This window comes from Bombina bombina, chromosome 11 (assembly GCF_027579735.1).
Source record: "Bombina bombina isolate aBomBom1 chromosome 11, aBomBom1.pri, whole genome shotgun sequence".
Lineage (NCBI taxonomy): Eukaryota > Metazoa > Chordata > Amphibia > Anura > Bombinatoridae > Bombina > Bombina bombina.
In genome coordinates, this window is record NC_069509.1 from 192,447,030 (window position 1) to 192,468,718 (window position 21,689).

The 21,689-nt window shown below is 42.0% G+C and overlaps 1 protein-coding gene across 1 annotated transcript in view; it reads right to left on the reverse strand.

Annotated features, from left to right (window-relative positions):
* Positions 1-21,689, reverse strand: part of KATNIP (katanin interacting protein) — a 362,447-nt gene that overhangs the window by 188,579 nt on the left and 152,179 nt on the right. The window lies entirely within an intron of this gene.

The window sequence follows — 21,689 nt, forward strand, 5'->3', positions numbered from 1 at the left end:
AAAACCAAGGTGCAGGTGTCTGAAGTTTACAATAACCCACAACCTGTCTAAAAGAACAGGGCGGGCTGTAGACTCATCGTGTAAAAAAATAAATACATTTATCAGGTAAGCATACATTTTCTTTTCTTTTTTAAGACACGATGAGTCCACGGATCATCTTAATTACTAATGGGATTCAATACCCAAGCTAGAGTACACAGATGATACGGGAGGGACAAGACAGGGAACCTAAACGGAAGGAACCACTGCTTGAAGAACCTTTCTCCCAAAAGCGGCCTCAGCCGAGGCAAAAGTGTAAAGTTTGTAGAACTTTGAAAAAGTGTGAAGAAAGGACCAAGTTGCAGCCTTGCAAATCTGTTCCACAGAAGCTTAATTTTTGAAGGCCCATGAGGAAGCAACAGCCCTCGTGGAATGAGCCGTAACTCTCTTGAGAAGTTGCTGTCCAGCAGTCTCATATGCAAAATGTATGATACTCTTCAGCCAAAAAGAAAGAAGTAGCCGTAGCTTTCTGTCCCTTGTGTTTTCCTGAGAAAAACACCTGCAGGAAGAACTTTAAAGCACGGACCACATCCAAATTGTGCAGAAGTCTTTCCTTCTGAGAAGAAGGATTAGGACACAAGGAAGGAACAACAATCTTCTGATTAATGTTCCGATCAGAAACAACCTTAGGAAGAAATCCTACTTTAGAATGTAAAACTACCTTATCTGAATGGAAAATAAGATAAGGAGACTCATACTGAAATGCCAAGAGCTCTGACACTCTCCGAGCAGAAGAAATAGCAACAAGAAATAAAACTTTCCAAGATAACAACTTAATATCTAAGGAATGCATAGGCTCAAACGGAGCCCCTTGAAGAACTTTGAGAACTAAGTTCAGACTCCATTGAGGAGTAACTAGTTTGAACACAGGCCTGATCCTGACCAAGGCCTGACAGAAAGATTGAACATCTGGAACATCTGCCAGACGTTTGTGTAACAAAATAGATAAGACCGAGATTTGCAGAGATAGTGAACTTGTCGATAAGCCTTTCTCCAAACCCTCTTGGAGAGAGGACAAAATTCTAGGAATCCTATCTCTACTCCATGAGTAGCCCTTGGATACACGCCAAGAGAGATATTTACGCAAAATCTTATGGTAAATCCCTCTAGTAACAGGCTTACGAGCCTGAATCATGGTCTCTATGACCGAGTCAGAAACCCCCCACTTGGATAAAATTAAGCGTTCAATCTCCAAGCAGTCAGCTTCAGAGAAACTAGATTTGGGTGAAGGAATGGCACCTGAATCAAAAGGTGCTTCTTCAACGGAAGTCTCCAAGGTGCTAGAGATGTCATCTCCACCAGATCTGCATACCAAATCCTGCGAGGCCAGGCTGGTGCTATGAGGATCACTGAGGCCCTTTCCTGTTTGATTCGAGCAATTACTTGAGGAAGAAGAGCAAACAGAGGAAACAGGTATTCTAGTTTGAAGGTCCAAGGGGCCTCCGGAGCATCTATCAGTTCCGCCTGGGGGTCCCTGGATCTCGACCCGCATCTCGGGAGCTTAGCATTCTGTTGCGATGCCATGAGATCTAATTCCGGGTGACCCCACTTGAGAACACTTCCGGATGGAGTTCCCACTCCTCCGGATGAAAAGTCTGCCTGCTCAGGAAATCCGCCTCCCAGTTGTTCACTCCTGGGATGTGGATCGCCGACAGACAGCAAGAATGGGCCTCCACACACTGAATTATTTTGGATACCTCCGTCATCGCCAAAAAACTCCTCGTTCCTCCCTGATGAATTATGTAAGTCACTAACGTTATGTTGTCCGACTGGAACCTGATAAACTGTACCGAGGCTAACTTGGGGCAGGCCAGAAGAGCATTGTAGACTGCTCTCAGTTCCAGAATGATTATGGGTAGAACAGACTCCGACCGAGTCCATGTTCCCTGAGCCTTTAGAGAGCCCTAGACTGCTCCCCACCCTAGAAGGCTGGCATCTATTGTCACAATCACCCAAGATGGATTGCGAAAGCAGGTTCCCTGGGAGATATGATCAAGAAACAACCACCACTGTAGAGAATCCCTTGTCTCCTGCTTCCAGAAATAATCGAGGAGACAAGTCCGTATAATCTCCGTTCCACTGCCTCAGCATGTTTAAGTGTAGAGCTCTGAAATTAAAATGAGCAAACGGGATGATGTCCATTGTCGCCACCATCAGTCCGATTAACTCCATGCACTTAGCCACTGATGGTCGAGGAGTGGACTGAAGGGCTAGACATGTATTGATAATCTTTCATTTCCTGACATCTGTCAGAAAAATCTTTATAGACGGGGAGTCTATTATGGTTCCTAAGAAAGTTACCCTTGTATTTGGAACTAAGGAACTCTTTTCTAAATTTACCTTCCCCCATGAGATTGTAGAAATGACAATACCAAGTCTGTGTGGGATCTTGCTAGCTGAAAGGATGGCGCCTGAACTAGAATGTCGTCCAGATAAGGCGCTACTGCAATGCCGTTTGATCGAAACACCGCCAACAGAGATCCCAGAAATTTTGAGAAGATTCTGGGGGCTGTGGCAAGACCGAAAGGAAGAGCCACAAACTGGAAGTGTTTGTCCAGAAAGGCAAACCTTAAGAACTTGTGTTGATCACTGTGAATGGGAACATGTAGAAACGCGTCCTTTAAATCCACTGTTGTCATAAATTGACCCTCTTAGATCAATGAGAGAATGGAACGAATTATTTCCATCTAGAAGGACGGTACCCTGAGAAATTTGTTTAGACTCTTGAGGTCTAAAAATGGCCTGAAGGTTCCCTCTTTTTTGGGAACCATGAACAGTTTGGAATAAAACCCCAGACCCTGTTCCAGAATTGGAACGGGAGCAATGACTCCCAAAGCGGAAAGGTCTCCTACACAGTGAAAGAACGCCTCTTTCTTTGTCTGGTCTGCAGATAATCTTGAAAGTAGAAATCTGCGAGGAAAAACTTTGAACTCCAGTTTGTATCCATGAGACACTATTTCTATTGTCCAGGGATCCTGAACATCCCGAACCCAGGCCTTCATAAAAAAGGAAAGTCTGCCCCCTACCAGATCCGGTCCCGGATCGGGAGCATGCCCTTCATGCTGTTATGGAATCACTAACAGGCTTCTTGGATTGTTTTCCTTTATTCCAAGACTGGCTGGATCTCCATAAATATACGGACGTCCTTTATCTTTATTTCTCCTATCCTGAGGGAGAAAATGTTCTCCCGTAAGGTAAGAAACCGGCTCCGCCAAAACAGGTCCCCAACAAGGACTATCCTTACTAAGGATCGCCAAAAGTTTGGACTTAGGTCCCGGATCGGGAGCATGCCCTTCATGCTGTTATGGAATCACTAACAGGCTTCTTGGATTGTTTTCCTTTATTCCAAGACTGGCTGGATCTCCATAAATATACGGACGTCCTTTATCTTTATTTCTCCTATCCTGAGGGAGAAAATGTTCTCCCGTAAGGTAAGAAACCGGCTCCGCCAAAACAGGTCCCCAACAAGGACTATCCTTACTAAGGATCGCCAAAAGTTTGGACTTAGGTGACACAGTTGCAAATCAATATTTCAATCATAATGCTCTGCGGGCCACTATGGGAAAGCCTGAAATCTCCGCTCTCAGCCTAATAACCTGAAGGGAAGCTCTGTAATAAAAGAAATAGCCAACTTACTGTTGGAATAGTCTCCGAGGGGAGTGTCTGTCCGGATAGAATCAGACAACGCATTCCAAATGCTGCAACACTAACAATAATAGCAATACCAACCTCAGTAAGAAATTGCAACCCCTGAGTGACCCCTCTAACCATAGTATTCTGAAAGGAACAACTATTCTCTCTGGGAATAGTAGCTATAACTATAGGGAATAGAAAAAAAAAAAAAAAAAAAAAAAGAGTATAATCTCTCGTAGGCCTTAGTAATAATCACTGTAGTCCTATCTGGTACAAGAAAAACTTCCACCATGAAGGTAACACTACAGAAATTGTCTTGGATTGACTATGACCGTAGTGTCAGTCGTCCAGGGTAGCTAAAACCTCCATTAAGTAGTAAACGGAGAAACTCTAGCTAAATCTGACAAATATATCACCAGCATCAGAGGAAGGAATTACACTGACTGAATCTCTTGAAATCTTACCCTCAGGCAATACCGAAAAATCCCACCTTTTTATGATAGGAAAATTCGGAATAGATATAGTCAGAACAGAAACCCTACACACTAATTTTTTAACATTTCCTCTAACGCTCTCCCTGTAGCAAGGGGATTGGGAGGAAAAGGCATGGCACTGTATTAATAAAAAAGTTTTGGGACCTTTAAGGAGAAAAACTGCGTCATATTTTGGACACTGTTCAATTAACAATAATGGCACAAAGAAAATACGCGTCCCAGTTATCCACTCCTGGGATGTAGATTGCTGACAGATAACAAGAGTGAGCCTCCGCCCACTGAATTATCTTGGCTACTTCTCTCATCGCTAAGGAACTCCTTGTTCCTCCCTGATTATTGATGTAAGCCACAGTCATGATGTTGTCCGACTGAAATCGGATGAATTTGGCTGAAGCCAACTGAGGCCAAGCCTGAAGCGCATTGTATATTGCTCTCAACTCCAGAATATTGATGGGAAGTAGAGACTCCGATCGAGTCCATACACCCTGAGCCTTCAGGGAGTTCCAGACTGCTCCCCATCCTAACAGGCTGGCGTCCGTTGTCACTATCACCCATGAGGGTCTGCGGAAGCACGTCCCTTGGGACAGATTATCCTGCGACAACCACCAAAGAAGAGTCCCTTGTCTCCTGATCCAGATCTATTTGAGGAGACAAATTTGCATAATCTCCATTCCATTGTCTGAGCATGCTCAGTTGTAGAGGTCTGAGATGAAATCGAGCAAATGGAATAATGTCCATCGCCGCTACCATCAATCCAATGGCCTCCATGCATTGAGCCACTGACGGCCGAGGATTGGACTGAAGGGATCGGCAGGTATAGAGAATCTTTAACTTTCTGACATCCGTCAAAAAGATCTTCATGGCTAGAGAATCGATTAGAGTTCCCAAGAAAGAAACCCTTGTCTGTGGAACTAGCAAACTCTTTTCCAGATTTACCTTCCACCAATGAGTCCTCAGAAAGGACAGAACAATGTCGGTATGAGACTTTGCCAGTTGATGAGACGACGCCTGGATCAGAATATCGTCCAGATAAGGCGCCACTGCAATGCCCCGCGGTCTTAGAACCACCAGCAGAGACCCCAGAACCTTTGTGAAAATTCTGGGTGCCGTGGCCAGACTGAAAAGAAGGGCCATGAACTGAAAATGTTTGTTCAGAAAGGCAAACCTCAGGAACTTGTGATAATCTCTGTGGATTGGAACATGAAGATATGCATCCTTTAGATCCACGGTAGTCATAAATTTACCTTCCTGGATCAATGGAAGAATAGTACGAATAGTTTCCATCTTGAAGGATGGAACTCTGAGAAACTTGTTTAGACTCTTGAGGTCTAAAATAGGTCGTAATGTTCCCTCTTTTTTGGGAACTACAAAGAGATTGGAATAAAACCCCTGTCCCTGTATTGGAACGGGACAGATTACTCCCATGGAGGAGAGATCTCTTACACAGCGTAAGAACGCCTCTCTTTTTATCCGGTCTACAGATAACCGTGAAAGAAGAAACCTTCCTCTGGGGAAGGAATTTTTGAACTCCAACTGATACCCTTGAGACACAATTTCTAGTGTACAGGGATCCTGAACGTCTCTTATCCAAGCCTGGACAAAGTGAGAAAGTCTGCCCCCTACTAGATCCGGTCCCGGATCGGGGGCCGACCCTTCATGCTGTCTTGGTAGCAGTAGCCGGTTTCTTGGATTGTTTACCCTTGTTCCAAGACTGGTTGGGTCTCCAAGTGGACTTGGCTTGTGAATCTTCCTGTTAAGCGGAAGAGGATACTCCCTTGAAATTTCGAAAGGAATGAAAATTACTCTGTTGTCCTCTTTGTTTGGACTTTTTATCCTGAGGGAGGAGGTGACCCTTGCCTCCCGTGATGTCAGAAATAATCTCCTTCAAGTCAGGCCCAAACAGGGTCTTCCCCTTGTAAGGAATAGCCAAATGCTTAGATTTAGATGATACATCCGCAGACCAAGACTTTAACCATAAAGCTCTGCGTGCTAAGATGGAAAATCCTGAACTCTTAGCCGCCAATTTGGCAATCTGAAAAGTTGCATATATAACAAAAGAATTAGCTAACTTAAGGGCTTTAATTCTATCTTGTATTTCTTCCAAAGAAGTCTCAGTCTAAAGAGATTCTTCTAAGGCATCAAACCAAAAAGCAGCCGCAGTTGTGACTGTAACAATGCAGGCCGCCGGTTGTAATAACAACCCCTGATGAACATAGATCTTCTTGAGAAGACCCTCCAGTTTTTTATCCATAGGGTCTTTGAAAGCACAACTATCCTCAATTGGAATAGTAGTTCGCTTAGACAAAGTGGATATAGCTCCTTCCACCTTAGGCACCTTCTGCCAAGAATCCCGAACAGCGCCCGCAATAGGGTACATTTTCTTGAAAACAGGAAAAGGGGAGAATGGAATACCCGGCCTCTCCCATTCCTTTGCAACAATATCTGAAGTTCTCTTAGGAAAAACGTCAGAATAAGAAGGAACCTCTACATATTTGTCCATCTTACTCAATTTCTCTGGAGGGACCACAATTGGATCACAGTCGTCCAGAGTCAACAAAACCTCCCGGAGTAACAGACGGAGGTGTTCAAGCTTAAATCTGAAGGACATCACGTCCGAATATGTCAGAGGCAATGTACTTCCCGAGTCAGAAAGTTCCCGCTCAGACAGAGCTTCCATGCCCTGGGAGGGTACATCGGAAATCGCCATCAAAGCATTAGAAGATGGATGGACCACATGGGCCTCTTTCCTACTGCACTTGAATTGCAGTACTGGAAAAGCACCTAACGACTCTGAAAGAGTCGATGACATTACCACAGCAATATCCTGCAGTATGAGCGCTGCAGACGCCGTTGAGGGACAAGGCGTCGCCTGAGCGAGCGGTAATGGCTGTGATGCTTGGGGAGAAAGTTGCAGCATACTCTGAACCTCTTCAGCAGAATCCAGGGAAGCATCAGCTATAGACAAACTTTTATTAAAGAAAATGTGTACTGTAAAGTCCTTTCAGTGCATGAAGGACAAAAATTAACAGGGGGCTCCACATTTGCATTCAAACATAATGAACATGTAACGCTTTGAAGATGCATAACCCTAATTGTACAAGTATGATTATGGACTATTAAGTATAATCTTCAAAAAAAAAATAAATCACAACCTCTTTTTTTTTATTTTTTATATAAACTCTTATTTAAATTTGACAACAAAGCAAAATGTTCTATGTGCTAGACAAATCCCAATTTATACTTTACAACATATCCATTACTTGGGGAGAAGGTTGGAAAAATAAACTTGAAATAAACTTCAAACACCAATGCACCTCGCCACAGCACCGCTGCGGCGCCTACCTGCCCCCACGACACACTGACACAGAGTGCAACTCCCAGATGCTTAAGACTGCCTGCTTCTTTTAACTACAACCATGCGGTCTCAATAAGCGCCTGGAAACAAGTCCTTTGCCGAGCTCTGTCAGAAGGAAGTGCGCAGCTTCTAGACGCATCCGGTCTGAAGCGCACAAAAACCAACCCCGCCCTTCGTGGGCGGCAATCAGTGAGAGGACCTCCGGCAAGAAAGTATGGCCGGGAAGAAAACAAACAAAACAAGCGACCGCACCTATATATCTAAAACTACGATTGCTTACTCAGTACTGCACACAGCAGTTAAAACACATTGTCAGTAAAACATTGAACACAGCCATTACGGAGCCTCTCCGCTCCAGATGCAATCCCCAGTGTCAGAAAACAGCCTCTGAATAAACGTAGTATCACATTAGAAGCCTGCCAGTTTCTCTTAATGAGCCCCACAACATGACACTTGTATGCTGTCAAACATCATACCCCTTGCAGAGTCCGGTTTGACATACAGTAAACATAAGGAGTAATCCCCATACAGTAGGTACCAACTACAGCCCTTTTTCTGAGTTAACAGTGTCCCAGAATAAAACAGCTGCATGTACCTGAAAGCTGATGGACAGCATGATCCGTTCCACACTTAAGAGGTCCAGCAGATCCCTCCTGTAAAGCTGTGGAGACATACAGGGTCTTAGTTAAAACATGCTAAGACCATCTTTTGAAGGGCAGCACATATCATGGGAGGCACAGTGAGAATTGAATCCCTCCAGTTCCCATTGCTTTGAAGCCACCAGATGCTTCTCTTTTTTACTGAAGAGACTGATCTGGTCTAGGCTACACCCTAGAATAAAGTAGCACACATAGGCACTACAATAAAAATAATAAACACTTGATTGAAGAATCTAAACTAACACCTCACTTTACCTCTTCCTATCACTAACACAGGCAAAGAGAATGACTGGAGTGGGAGGGAAGGGAGGAGCTATATATACAGCTCTGCTGTGGTGCTCTCTGCCTCCTCCTGCTGACCAGGAGGCGATATCCCATAAGTAGGGATGAAATCCGTGGACTCATCGTATCATGTAAAATAAATTAAATGTTAAAAAGAAACTGCGTTATTTTGTTTGCTAAGAAAAAACAGTTCTTTTGTAAGCAATCACAGACAACAAGCATTTTTTCCCACATCTTGCAGAGAAAAATCACGTTTTGAAAACCCTTGATTTCCTTTATAAACAAGAAAACTGCTTAATTTCTTTTGGCAGCAAGAAACGGACCAGTTTTAATATCTGAAACACGCTTACAGTCTAAGAACCAAACAGATCTTAACACTCAAACAGCTTTAACACTACTAGCTTTTGCGACTGACACCTTGTCGAATGAAATTAAAACGCTATGCCAACCGGAACCCATCTAGTAATTCCGGCAGAAGCTGCAGTCATAAATCCGTTGTATAAACAAAAAAACGGAAGATTAGATATACTCTGTCTGTATCGTAATAGACGTAATATGCGCAGCACCTAATAGAAGCCCCAACAGTAGGCCTGCCCATCGTGGGCGTGTTGCCAACATGTTAGTCGACATCTTAAGGCCATGAAAACTGCGTAGTAAACACATTGAGCCTGACTTGTCGGTCCCCAGTGCCTGCCAATGCTGCCCTATATGATCCCCTATAATGCACTAGAATACCATATAAACCTTTTCTATAGGAAATAAAAGTGCCCAACTTTTTTCTCAGACCGTTTTACTTTTCCCCCCAGAAAAATTAAGTCAGCACTTACCTTATCATTCTGCCAGGCAGCAAGGCAGCTCCCAGGCTTGAGAGGTCCTCTCCCTCACATCGACCTGAGGAGAATAAAGTGCTGAGTCAATGCTTTACCTCAGACCAACGGAAATAGGGCAGCAAGAAAAATGGGAGGCACAGTGAGAATTATGTCCCACAAGTTCCCATTGTTCTAAAGCTCTACTGAAGAGACTGATATGGACTACGGCTACACCCCAGAACAAAGCAGCACAATCTTGTAGGCAAAGAGAATGACTGGGGTGGGAGGGAAGGGAGGAGCTATTTAACAGCTCTGCTGTGGTGCTCTTTGCCTCCTCCTGCTTACCAGGAGGTGAATATCCCATTAGTAAGTAAAATGATCCATGAACTCATCGTGTCTTAAAAAAGAAATCTGCCACAACAACCTCAACTTGACAAGACTGTTTTTTTGGAACTATAAGTCTCAGTATGCTCAATGGCCTTAGAAAAGATGCAGCTGGGCACCTGCCGGGATAAGGAACCAAATGCATCCTGGCTGAAGCGAGTGACAGGTAGTTTGCCGGTAGCCCAAGAATTACAAACCCACACATCAAGCACAGGCACCCAGGCTTGTTATGCCCTGCTATCTATGAATACAAGAGGACACAATATAACTGAGTCTGCAGTCACCATCTCATAAGAGGGATGAGAGGAAATAACTGAAGACAAAAGGAAAACAGGCAGCGGTTCTGTTTTTGCTCTTAACAGATTAAACAGGAAAAGGAGAAGCAAAAACATAATTTATGTAAGAACTTACCTGATAAATTCATTTCTTTCATATTAGCAAGAGTCCATGAGCTAGTGACGTATGGGATATACATTCCTACCAGGAGGGGCAAAGTTTCCCAAACCTTAAAATGCCTATAAATACACCCCTCACCACACCCACAATTCAGTTTAACGAATAGCCAAGAAGTGGGGTGATAAGAAAAAAGTGCGAAAGCATATAAAATAAGGAATTGGAATAAATTGTGCTTTATACAAAAAAATCAAAACCACCACAAAAAAGGGCGGGCCTCATGGACTCTTGCTAATATGAAAGAAATGAATTTATCAGGTAAGTTCTTACATAAATTATGTTTTCTTTCATGTAATTAGCAAGAGTCCATGAGCTAGTGACGTATGGGATAATGATTACCCAAGATGTGGATCTTGCCACGCAAGAGTCACTAGAGAGGGAGGGATAAAATAAAGACAGCCAATTCCTGCTGAAAATAATCCACACCCAGAATAAAATTTTAATGAAAAAACATAAGCAGAAGATTCAAACTGAAACCACTGCCTGAAGTACGTTTCTACCAAAAACTGCTTCAGAAGAAGAAAACACATCAAAATGGTAGAATTTAGTAAAAATATGCAAAGAGGACCAAGTTGCTGCTTTGCAAATCTGATCAACCGAAGCTTCATTCCTAAACGCCCAGGAAGTAGAAACTGACCTAGTAGAATGAGCTGTAATCCTTTGAGACGGAGTGTTACCCGACTCAACATAGGCATGATGAAATAAAGATTTCAACCAAGATGCCAAAGAAATGGCAGAAGCTTTCTGGTCTTTTCTAGAACCGGAAAAGATGACAAATAAACTAGAAGTCTTTCGGAAAGACTTAGTAGCTTCAACATAATATTACAAAGCTCTAACAGCATCCAAAGAATGCAATGATTTCTCCTTAGAATTCATAGGATTAGGACATAATGAAGGAACCACAATTTCTCTTCTAAGGTTGTTAGAATTCAAAACCTTAGGTAAAAAATTCAAAAGAAGTTCGCAGCACCGCCTTATCCTGATGCAAAATCAGAAAAGGAGACTCACAAAAAAGAGTAGATAATTCAGAGACTCTTCTGGCAGAAGAGATGGCCAAAAGAAACAAAACTTTCCAAGAAAGTAATATAACGACCAAAGAATGCATGGGTTCAAAAGGAGGAGCTTGAAGAGCCCCCAGAACCAAATTCAAACTCCAAGGAGGAGAAATTGACTTAATGACAGGTTTTATACGAACCAAAGGTTGTACAAAACAAAGAATATCAGGAAGATTAGCAATCCTTCTGTGAAAAAGAACAGAAAGAGCAGAGATTTGTCTTTCAAGGAACTTGCGGACAAACCTTTATCTAAACCATCCTGAAGAAATATAAGTCTTCCAGACTCTATAATATATCTCTCTAGATACAGATTTACGAGCCTGTCACATAGTATCAATCACAGAGTCAGAGAAAACCTCTATGACCAAGAATCAAGCGTTCAAACTCCATACCTTAAAATTAAGGTTTTGAGATCCTGATGGAAAAAAGAACCTTGAGACAGAAAGACTGGTCTTAACGGAAGAGTCCACAGCTGGCAAGAGGCCATCCGGACAAGATCCGCATACCAAAACCTGTGAGACCATGCTGGAGCTACCAGCAGGACAAACGAGCATTCCTTTAGAATATTGGAGAATACCCTTGGAAGAAGAACTAGAGGCGGAAAGATATAGGCAGGATGACACTTGTAAGGAAGAGATAATGCATCCACTGCCTCCGCCCGAGGATCCCGGGATCCGGACAGATACCAGGGAAGTTTCTTGTTTAGATGAGAAGCCATCAGATCTATTTCTGGGAGTTCCCACATTTGAACAATCTGAGGAAATACCTCTGGGTGAAGACCATTCGCCCAGGTGCAACGTTTGGCGACTGAGATAATCCGCTTTCCAATTGTCCATACCTGGGATATGAACCGCAGAGATTAGACAGGAGCTGGATTCCGCCCAAACCAAAATTCGAGATACTTCTTTCATAGCCAGAGGACTGTGAGTCCCTCCTTGATGATTGATGTATGCCACAGTTGTGACATTGTCTGTCTGAAAACAAATGAACAACTCTCTCTTCAGGAGAGGCCAAGACTGAAGAGCTCTGAAAATTGCACGGAGTTCCAAAATATTGATCGGAAATCTCACCTCCTGAGATTCCCAAACCCCTTGTGCCGTCAGATACCCCCACACAGCTCCCCAACCTGTAAGACTTGCATCTGTTGAGATTATAGTCCAGGTCGGAAGAACAAAGAAGCCCCCTGAACTAAACGATGGTGATCTGTCCACCATGTCAGAGAGTGTTGTATAATCGGTTTAAAGATATTAATTGAGATATCTTTGAGTAATCCCTGCACTATTGGTTCAGCATACAGAGCTGAAGAGGTCGCATGTGAAAACGAGCAAAGGAGATTGCATCTGATGCGGCAGTCCTAAGACCTAAAATTTCCATGCATAAGGCTACCAAAGGGAATGATTGTGACTGAAGGTTTTGACAAGCTGATATCAATGTTAAACTTCTCTTGCCTGACAAGGACAGAGTCATAGACACTGAATCTATCTAGAAACCTAAAAAGGTTACCCTTGTCTGAGGAATCAATGAACTGATTGGTAAATTGATCCTCCAACCATGAACTTGAAGAAACAACACAAGTCGATTCGTATGAGATTCTTCGAAAATGAGAAGACTGAGCAAGTACCAAGATATCGTCCAAATAAGGAAATACCAAAACCCTGTTCTCTGATTACAGAAAGAAGGGCACCGAGAACCTTTGAAAAAAATTCTTGGAACCGAGGCTAGGCCAAACTGTAGAGCCACAAAACTGGTAATGCTTGTCTAAAAAGAGAATCTCAGACACTAAAAGTGATCTGGATGAATCGGAATATGCAGATACACATCCTGTAAATCTATTGTAGACATATAATGCCCTTGCTAAACAAAAGGCAGGATAGTCCTACAGTAACCATCTTGAATGTTGGTATCCTTACATAACGATTCAATATTGATAGATCGGGAAGTGGTCTGAAGGAATTGACCTTCTTTGGTACAATGAAGAGATAAAATAAAACCCCAGCCCCTGTTCCAGAACTGGAACTGGCATATTTACTCCAGCCAACTCTAGATCTGAAACACATTTCAGAAATGCTGAGCCTTTGCTGTGTTAACTGGGACACGGGAAAGAATAAAATCTCTTAGCAGGAGGCCTTAACTTGAAGCCAATTCTGTACCTTTCTGAAACAATGTTCTGAAACCAGAGATTGAGAACGGAATTGATCCAAATTTCTTTGAAGAAAACGTAATCTGCCCCATACCAGCTGAGCTGGAATAAGGGCCGCACCTTCATGGGAACTTAGGAGCTGGCTATAGGTTTCTATAAGGCTTGGATATATTCCAAACTGGAAATAGTTTCCAAACTGATACAGCTCCTGAGGATGAAGGATCAGGCTTGTGTTCCTTGTTGTGAGGAAAGGAACGAAAATGATTATTAGACCTAAATTTACCTTAGATTTTTTATCCTTTGGTAAAAAAGTTCCCTTCCTTCCAGAAACAGTTGAGATAATAATTTATTACCCTGGAAAGAAAGGGAAAGCAAAGTTGACTTAGAAGACATATCAGCATTCCAAGTTTAATCCATAAAGCTTTTCTAGCTAAAATAGCTAGAGACATATACCTGACATCAACTCTAATGATATCAAAAGAAGGTATCACCAATAAAATTATTAGCATGTTATAGAATAATAATAATGCTATAAAATTATGATCTGTTATTTGTTGCGCTAAAGCTTCTAACCAAAAAGTTGAAGCTGCAGCAACATCCGCTAAAAATATAGCAGGTCTAAGAAGATTACCTGAACATAAGTAAGCTTTTCTTAGAAAGGATTCAATTTTCCTATCTAAAGGATCCTTAAATGAAGTACTATCTGCCGTAGGAATAGTAGTACATTTAGCAGGAGTAGAGACAGCCCCATAACCTTAGGGATTTTGTCCCAAAAAACTCTAATCTGTCAGATGGCACAGGATATAATTGCTTAAACGTTTAGGAGTAAAAGAATTACCCAAATTATTCCATTCCCTGGAAATTACTTCAGAAATAGCATCAGGGAGATTAAACACTTCTGGAATAACTACAGGAGATTTAAAAACCTTATTTAAACGTTTAGATTTAGTATCAAGAGGACCAGAATCCTCTATTTCTAATGCAATTAATACTTCTTTAAATAAAGAACGAATAAATTCCATTTTGAACAAATACAAAGATTTATCAGCATCAACCTCTGAGACAGAAACCTCTGAACCAGAAGAACCATTATCAGTATCAGAATGATGATGTTCATTTAAAAATTCATCTGAAAAAAGAGAAGTTTTAAAAGACTTTTATGTAAACTAGAAGGAGAAATAACAGACATAGCCTTCTTAATGGATTTAAAAAATAAAATCTCTTATGTTTATCAGGAACACTCTGAAAATTAGATGTTGACGGAACAGCAACAGGTAATGTAACAGTACTAAAGGAAATTGTATCTGCATTAATAAGTTTGTCATGACATGCAATACAAACAACAGCTGGAGAAACGGATACCAAAAATTATAGCAGATACACTTAGCTTGGTAGCTCCAGCACCGGGCAGTGATTTTCCTGAAGTATCTTCTGACTCAGTTGCAACGTGGAACATCTTGCAATATGTAACAGAAAAAACAACATATAAAGCAAAATTGATCAAATTCCTTAAATGACAGTTTCAGGAATGGGAAAAAAATGCCAGTGAACAAGCTTCTAGCAACCAGAAGCAATAAATAATGAGACTTAAATAATGTGGAGACAAAAGAGACGCCCATATTTTTTTAGCGCCAAATAAGACGCCCACATTATTTGGCGCCTAAATGCTTTTGGCGCCAAAAATGACGCCACATCCGGAACGCCGACATTTTTTGCGCAAAAGAACGTCAAAAAAATGACGCAACTTCCGGCGACACGTATGACGCCGGAAACAGATTTTTTTTTTTTTTTTGCGCCAAAAAAGTCCGCGCCAAGAATGACGCAATAAAATGAAGCATTTTCAGCCCCCGCGAGCCTAACAGCCCACAGGGAAAAAGTCAAATTTTTTAAGGTAAGAAAAAATGATTGATTCAAATGCATTATCCCAAATATGAAACTGACTGTCGGAAAAAAAGGAATGTTGAACATCCTGAGTCAAGGCAAATAAATGTTTGAATACATATATTTAGAACTTTATAAAAAAGTGCCTAACCATAGCTTAGAGTGTCACAGAAAAACATAATTTATGCTTACCTGATAAATTTATTTCTCTTGTAGTGTATCCAGTCCACGGATCATCCATTACTTATGGAATATATTCTCCTTCCCAACAGGAAGCTGCAAGAGTCCACCCACAGCAAAGCTGCTATATAGCTCCTCCCCTAACTGCCATATTCAGTCATTCGACCGAAAACATGCAGAGAAAGGAAAAACCATAGGGTGCAGTGGTGACTGTAGTTCAAATGAAAAAATTACCTGCCTTAAAGTGACAGGGCGGGCCGTGGACTGGATACACTACAAGAGAAATAAATTTATCAGGTAAGCATAAATTATGTTTTCTCTTGTTAAGTGTATCCAGTCCACGGATCATCCATTACTTATGGAATACCAATACCAAAGCTAAAGTACATGGATGATGGGAGGGACAAGGCAGGTACTTAAACGGAAGTTACCACTGCCTGTAAAAAACCCTTTCTCCCAAAAATAGCCTCCGAAGAAGCAAGGTATCAAATTTGTTAAATTTGAAAAGTATGAAGCGCAGACCAAGACTCAGTCTTGTAAATCTGTTCAACAGAAGCCACATTTAAAAAAGGCCCAAGTGAAAACCACAGCTCTAGTAGAATGAGCTGTAATCCCTTCAGGAGGCTGCTGTCCAGCAGTCTCATAAGCTAAATGAATTATGCTTTTTAACCAAAAAGACAGAGAGGCTGCTGAAGTCTTTTGACCTCTCCTCTGTCCAGAATAGACAACAAACAAGGTGAACGTTTGATGAAAACTGTAGTAGCTTGTAAGTAAAACTTTAAAGCACAAACCACGTCCAATATTGTGTAATAGACGTTCCTTCTTTGAGGAAGGATTAGGATACAAGCATGGAACAACTATCTCTTGAGTGATGTACTTGTTAGATACCACCTTAGGAAAAAACCCAGGTTGGTACGCAGGACTACCTTATCCGTACGAAGGACCAGATAAGGAGAATCACATTGTAACACAGATAACTTGGAGACTCTACGAGTCGAGGAATTAGCTACCCAAAAGGAACTTTCCAAGATAAAGATTGATATCTATGGAACAAAAAAGGTTCAAACAGAACTTCTTGAAGAACCTTAAGAATCCGGTTTAAGCTCCATGGCGGAGCAACAGTTTTAAACACAGGCTTGGATCTAACCAAAGCCTGACCAAATGCCTGAACGTCTAGAATGCCTGCCAGACGCTTGTGCAAAAAAATAGACAGAGTAAAAATCTGTCCCCTTTTAAGGAATTAGCTGACAACCCTTTTCTCAAAAACATCTTGGAGAAAAGATAATATCCTGGGAATCCAGACTTTACTCCATGAGTAACCCTTGGATTCATAACAATCAGATATTTACACCATATCTATGTTCAATTTTCCTAGAGACAGGCTTTCATGTCTGTATTAAGGTATCAATGACTGACTCGGAGAAGCCATGCTTTGATAACATCAAGCGTTCAGTCTCCAGGCAGTCCATCTCAGATTGATTCTATTTAGATGGTTGAAAGGACCCTGAGGTAGAGGGACCTGTCTCAGAAGCAGAGACCGTGATGGAAAGGATGACATGTCCACCAGATCTGCATACCAGGTCCTGCGTGGCTACGCAGGCGCTGTCAAAAACACCAAAGCCTTCTCCTGCTTGGTCTTGACCTCCGGAGGAAATCCCACTCCCCCAGAAGAAAAGTCTGACGACTTAGAAAATCCACCTCCCAGTTCTCAACACCTGGGATATGGATAGCTGATAGACAAGAGTGAGTCTCTGTCCAGTGAATTATTGTAAGACTTCTAACATCGCTAGGGAACTTCTGTTCCCCCTTGATGGCTGATGTAAGCCACAGTCGTGTATATTGTCCGACTGAGTATGATGTACCTCAGAGTTGCTAACTGAGGCCAAGTCTGAAGAGCATGGAATATCACTCCCAGTTCCAGAATATTTATTAGAAGGAGGGTCTCCTCCTAAGTCCACTATCCCTGAGCCTTCAGGGAGTTCCAGACTGCATCCCAACCTAAAAGGCTGGCATCTATTGTAACAATTGTCCCATCTGACCTGCGGAAGGTCATACCCTTGGACAGATGGACCCGACATAGTCACCAGAGAAGAGAATCTCTGGTCTCTTGGTCCAGGTTTAACAGGGGGACAAATCTGTGTAATCCCCGTTCCTCTGACTGAGCATGCATAGTTGCAGCGGTCTGAAATGTAGACGTGCAAACGGTACTATGTCCCTTGCCGCTACCATTAAGCCGATTTCATTCATGTACTGAGCCACCGAAGGGCGCGGATGGGATGAAAAAACACGGCAGAAATTTAGAAACTTTGACAACCTGGACTCCGTCAGGTAAATTTTCATTTCTACAGAATCTATCAGAGTCCCTAGGAGGGAAACCCTTGAGATTGGGGATAGAGAACTCTTTCCTTGTTCACTTTCCACCCATGTGATCTCAGAAATGCCAGTACTACGTCCGTATGAGACTGGGCAATTTGGATGTTGGACGCCTGTATCAGGATGTCGTCTAAATAAGGGGCCACTTCTATGCCCCGCGGTCTAAGGACCGCCAAAGCGACCCCAGAACCTCCATAAAGATTCTTGGGGCTGTAGATATCCCAAAGGAAAGAGCTACAAACTGGTAATGCCTGTCTAGAAAGGCAAACCTGAAAAACGATGGTGATCTTTATGCATCACAATGTGAGGATAAGCATCCTTCAAATCCATTGTAGTCCTCTATTGACTCTCCTGGATCATAGTTAAGATGGTACGAATAGTTTCCATCTTAAATGACGGAATTCTGAGGAATTTGTTTAAGATCTTTAGATCCAAAATAGGTCTGAAGGTTCCCTCTCCTTGGGAACCACAAACAGATTTGAGTAAAAACTCTGTCCCTGTTCCTCTCTTGGAACTGGATGGATCTCGTACACAATGTAAGAATGCCTCCTTCTTTATCTGGTTTTCAGATAATTGTGAAAGGCGAAATCTCCCCTTTTTTGGGGGGGGGAATCTTTGAAATCCAGAAGATATCTCTGGGATATAAATTCCAATGCCTAGGGATCCTGGGCATCTCTTGCCCACGCCTGGGCGAAGAATGAAAGTCTGCCCCCTATAGGATCCGTTACCGGATAGGGTTCCGTTCCTTCATGCTGCCTTAGAGGCAGCAGCAGGCTCCTTGGCCTGCTTATCTTTGTTCCAGGTCCGATTGTCTCCAGACCGCCTTGGACTGAGCAAAAATTCCCTCTTGTTTTGCCTTAGAGGAAGAGGATGCCACACCTGCCCTGAAGTTTTTAAAAGGCACGAAAATTAGACCTTTTTTTTTTTTTTTTTGGCTCTTGATTTGGACCTATCCTGAGGAAGGGCATGACCTTTTCCTCCAGTGATATAAGCAATAATCTCCTTCAAACCAGGCCCGAATAGGGTCTGCCCCTTGAAGGGAAGTTAAGTAGCTTATTTATTAAAGTCACGACAGCTGACCATGATATAAGCCATAGCGCTCTGCGCGCCAGTATAGTAAAAAACAGAATTCTTAGCCGTTAGTCTAGTCAAATGAACAAGGCATCAGAAAACAAAGGAATTGGCTAGCATAAGCTTGTCAAATATATTCATCCAATGGAGTCGCTTAACTGTAAAGCCTCATCAAGAGACTCAACCCAGAACGCCGCAGCAGCAGTGACAGAAGCAATGTATGCAAGGGGCTGCAGGATAAAACCCTGTTGAATAAACATTTTTTATCCATTGGATCTAAAAAGCACAACTGTCCTCATCAGAGGTAGTGGTACGCTTAGCTAGAGTAGAAACTCTTCTCTCCACCTTAGGAACTGTCTGCCAGAAGTCCCATGTGGTGGTAACTATTAGAAAACATTCTTCTAAAAAATAGGAGGGGAAGAGAACGGCACACCTGGTCTATCCCATTCCTTATTAAAAAATTTTTAGTAAACCTCTTTAGGTATTGGAAAAACATCAGTACACACCGGCACTGTATATTATTTATCCAGTCTACACAATTTCTCTGGCCCTGCGATTGTACACATTCATTCAGAGCAGCCAAAGCCTCCCTGAGCAACAAGTGGAGGTTCTCAAGCATAAATTTTAAATGTAGAAATATCAGAATCAGGTTAAATCATCTTCCCTGAGTCAAAAAAAATCACCCACAGACTAAGCATATTGTGAGGTAGTATCATACATGGTTCTTAAAGCGTCTGTATGCTCTGTATCTACCCCCAGAGCTAACTGCTTTCCTTTAATTTCAGGTAGTCTGACTAATACTGCTGCCAGAATATTATTCACCACCTTTGCCATGTCTTGTAAAATAAACGCTATGGGCGCCCTTGATGTACTTGGCGCCATTTGAGCGTGAGTCCCTGAAGCGGGAGTCGAAGGGTCTGACACGTGGGGAGAGTTAGTCGGCATAACTTTCCCCTCGACAGAATCCCCTGGTAAAAGAAACGCTATGGGTGCCCTTGATGTACTTGGCGCCATTTGAGCATGAGTCCCTAAAGCGGGAGTCAAAAGGTCTGACACGTGGGGAGAGTTAGTCGGCATAACTACCCCCACGACAGAATCCTCTGGTGATAATGTTTTTAAAGACAAAAAATGATCTTTATTGTTTAACATGAAATCAGTACATCTGGTACACATTCTAAGTTGGGGTTCCACCATGGCTTTAAAACATAATGAACACAGAGCTTCCTCTATGTTAGACATGTTAGAACAGACTAATAATGAGACTAGTAAGCTTGGAAAACACTTTAAATCAAGTTAACAAGCAAATATATAAAACGTTACTGTGCCTTTAAGAGAAACAAATTTTGTCAAAATTTGAAAAACAGTGAAAAAAAGGCAGTAAAACAAACAAAATTTTTACAGTAAATGTAATAAGGTAACAGAGCATTGCACCCACGTGCAAATGGATGATTAACCCCTTAATGCAAAAAACAGATAAAAAAAAAAAACGACATAGACGTTTTTAAAAACAGACACAACAAACTGCCACAGCCAACAGTGGGAAGCTTCAGTTAACTGTTTCTATGCAAAATTTAAGCCAGCCATGTGGAAAAAACTTAGGCCCCAATAAGTTTTATCACCAAACATATGTTAAAAAACGATTAAACATGCCAGCAAACGTTTTAAAACACATTTTTACAAGAGTATGTATCTCTATTAATAAGCCTGATACCAGTCGCTTTTACTGCATTTAAGGCTATACCAACATTACAGTGTTATCACCAATGTACGTTAAAAAACGATTAAACATGCCAGCAAACGTTTTAAAACACATTTTTATAAGAGTATGTATCTCTATTAATAAGCCTGATACCAGTCGCTATCGCTGCATTTAAGGCTTTACTTACATTACTTCGGTATCAGCAGTATTTTCTTAGTCAATTCCATTCCTAGAAAAATATTTTACTGCACATACCTTATCTGCAGGAAAACCTGCACGCCATTCCCCCTCTGAAGTACCTCACTCCTCAGAATGTGTGAGAACAGCAAATGGATCTTAGTTACGTCTGCTAAGATCATAGAAAAACGCAGGCAGATTCTTCTTCCAAATACTGCCTGAGATAAACAGCACACTCCGGTGCCATTTAAAAATAACAAACTTTTGATTGAAGAATAAACTAAGTAGAAAGCACCACAGACTCTCACGAACTCCTATCTATGTTGAGGCTTGCAAGAGAATGACTGAATATGGCAGTTAGGGGAGGAGCTATATAGCAGCTTTGCTGTGGGTGGACTCTTGCAGCTTCCTGTTGGGAAGGAGAATATATTCCATAAGTAATGGATGATCCGTGGACTGGATACACTTAACAAGAGAAATAAGACTTACTTACCCCAGGACACTCATCTACATGTTTGTAGAAAGCCAAACCAGTACTGAAACGAAAATCAGCAGAGGTAATGGTATATATATAAGAGTATATCGTCGATCTGAAAAGGGAGGTAAGAGATGAATCTCCACGACCGATAACAGAGAACCTATGAAATAGACCCAGTAGAAGGAGATCATTGAATTCAAATAGGCAATACTCTCCTCACATCCCTCTGACATTCACTGCACGCTGAGAGGAAAACCGGGCCCCAACTTGCTGCGGAGCGCATATCAACGTAGAATCTAGCACAAACTTACTTCACCACCTCCATAGGAGGCAAAGTTTGTAAAACTGAATTGTGGGTGTGGTGAGGGGTGTATTTGTAGGCATTTTGAGGTTTGGGAAACTTTGCCCCTCCTGGTAGGAATGTATATCCCATACGTCACTAGCTCATGGACTCTTGCTAATTACATGAAAGAAATAGGGTACAAAGCACAAATCCCAGTAAACTAAATGTATCAAACCGATAAAGA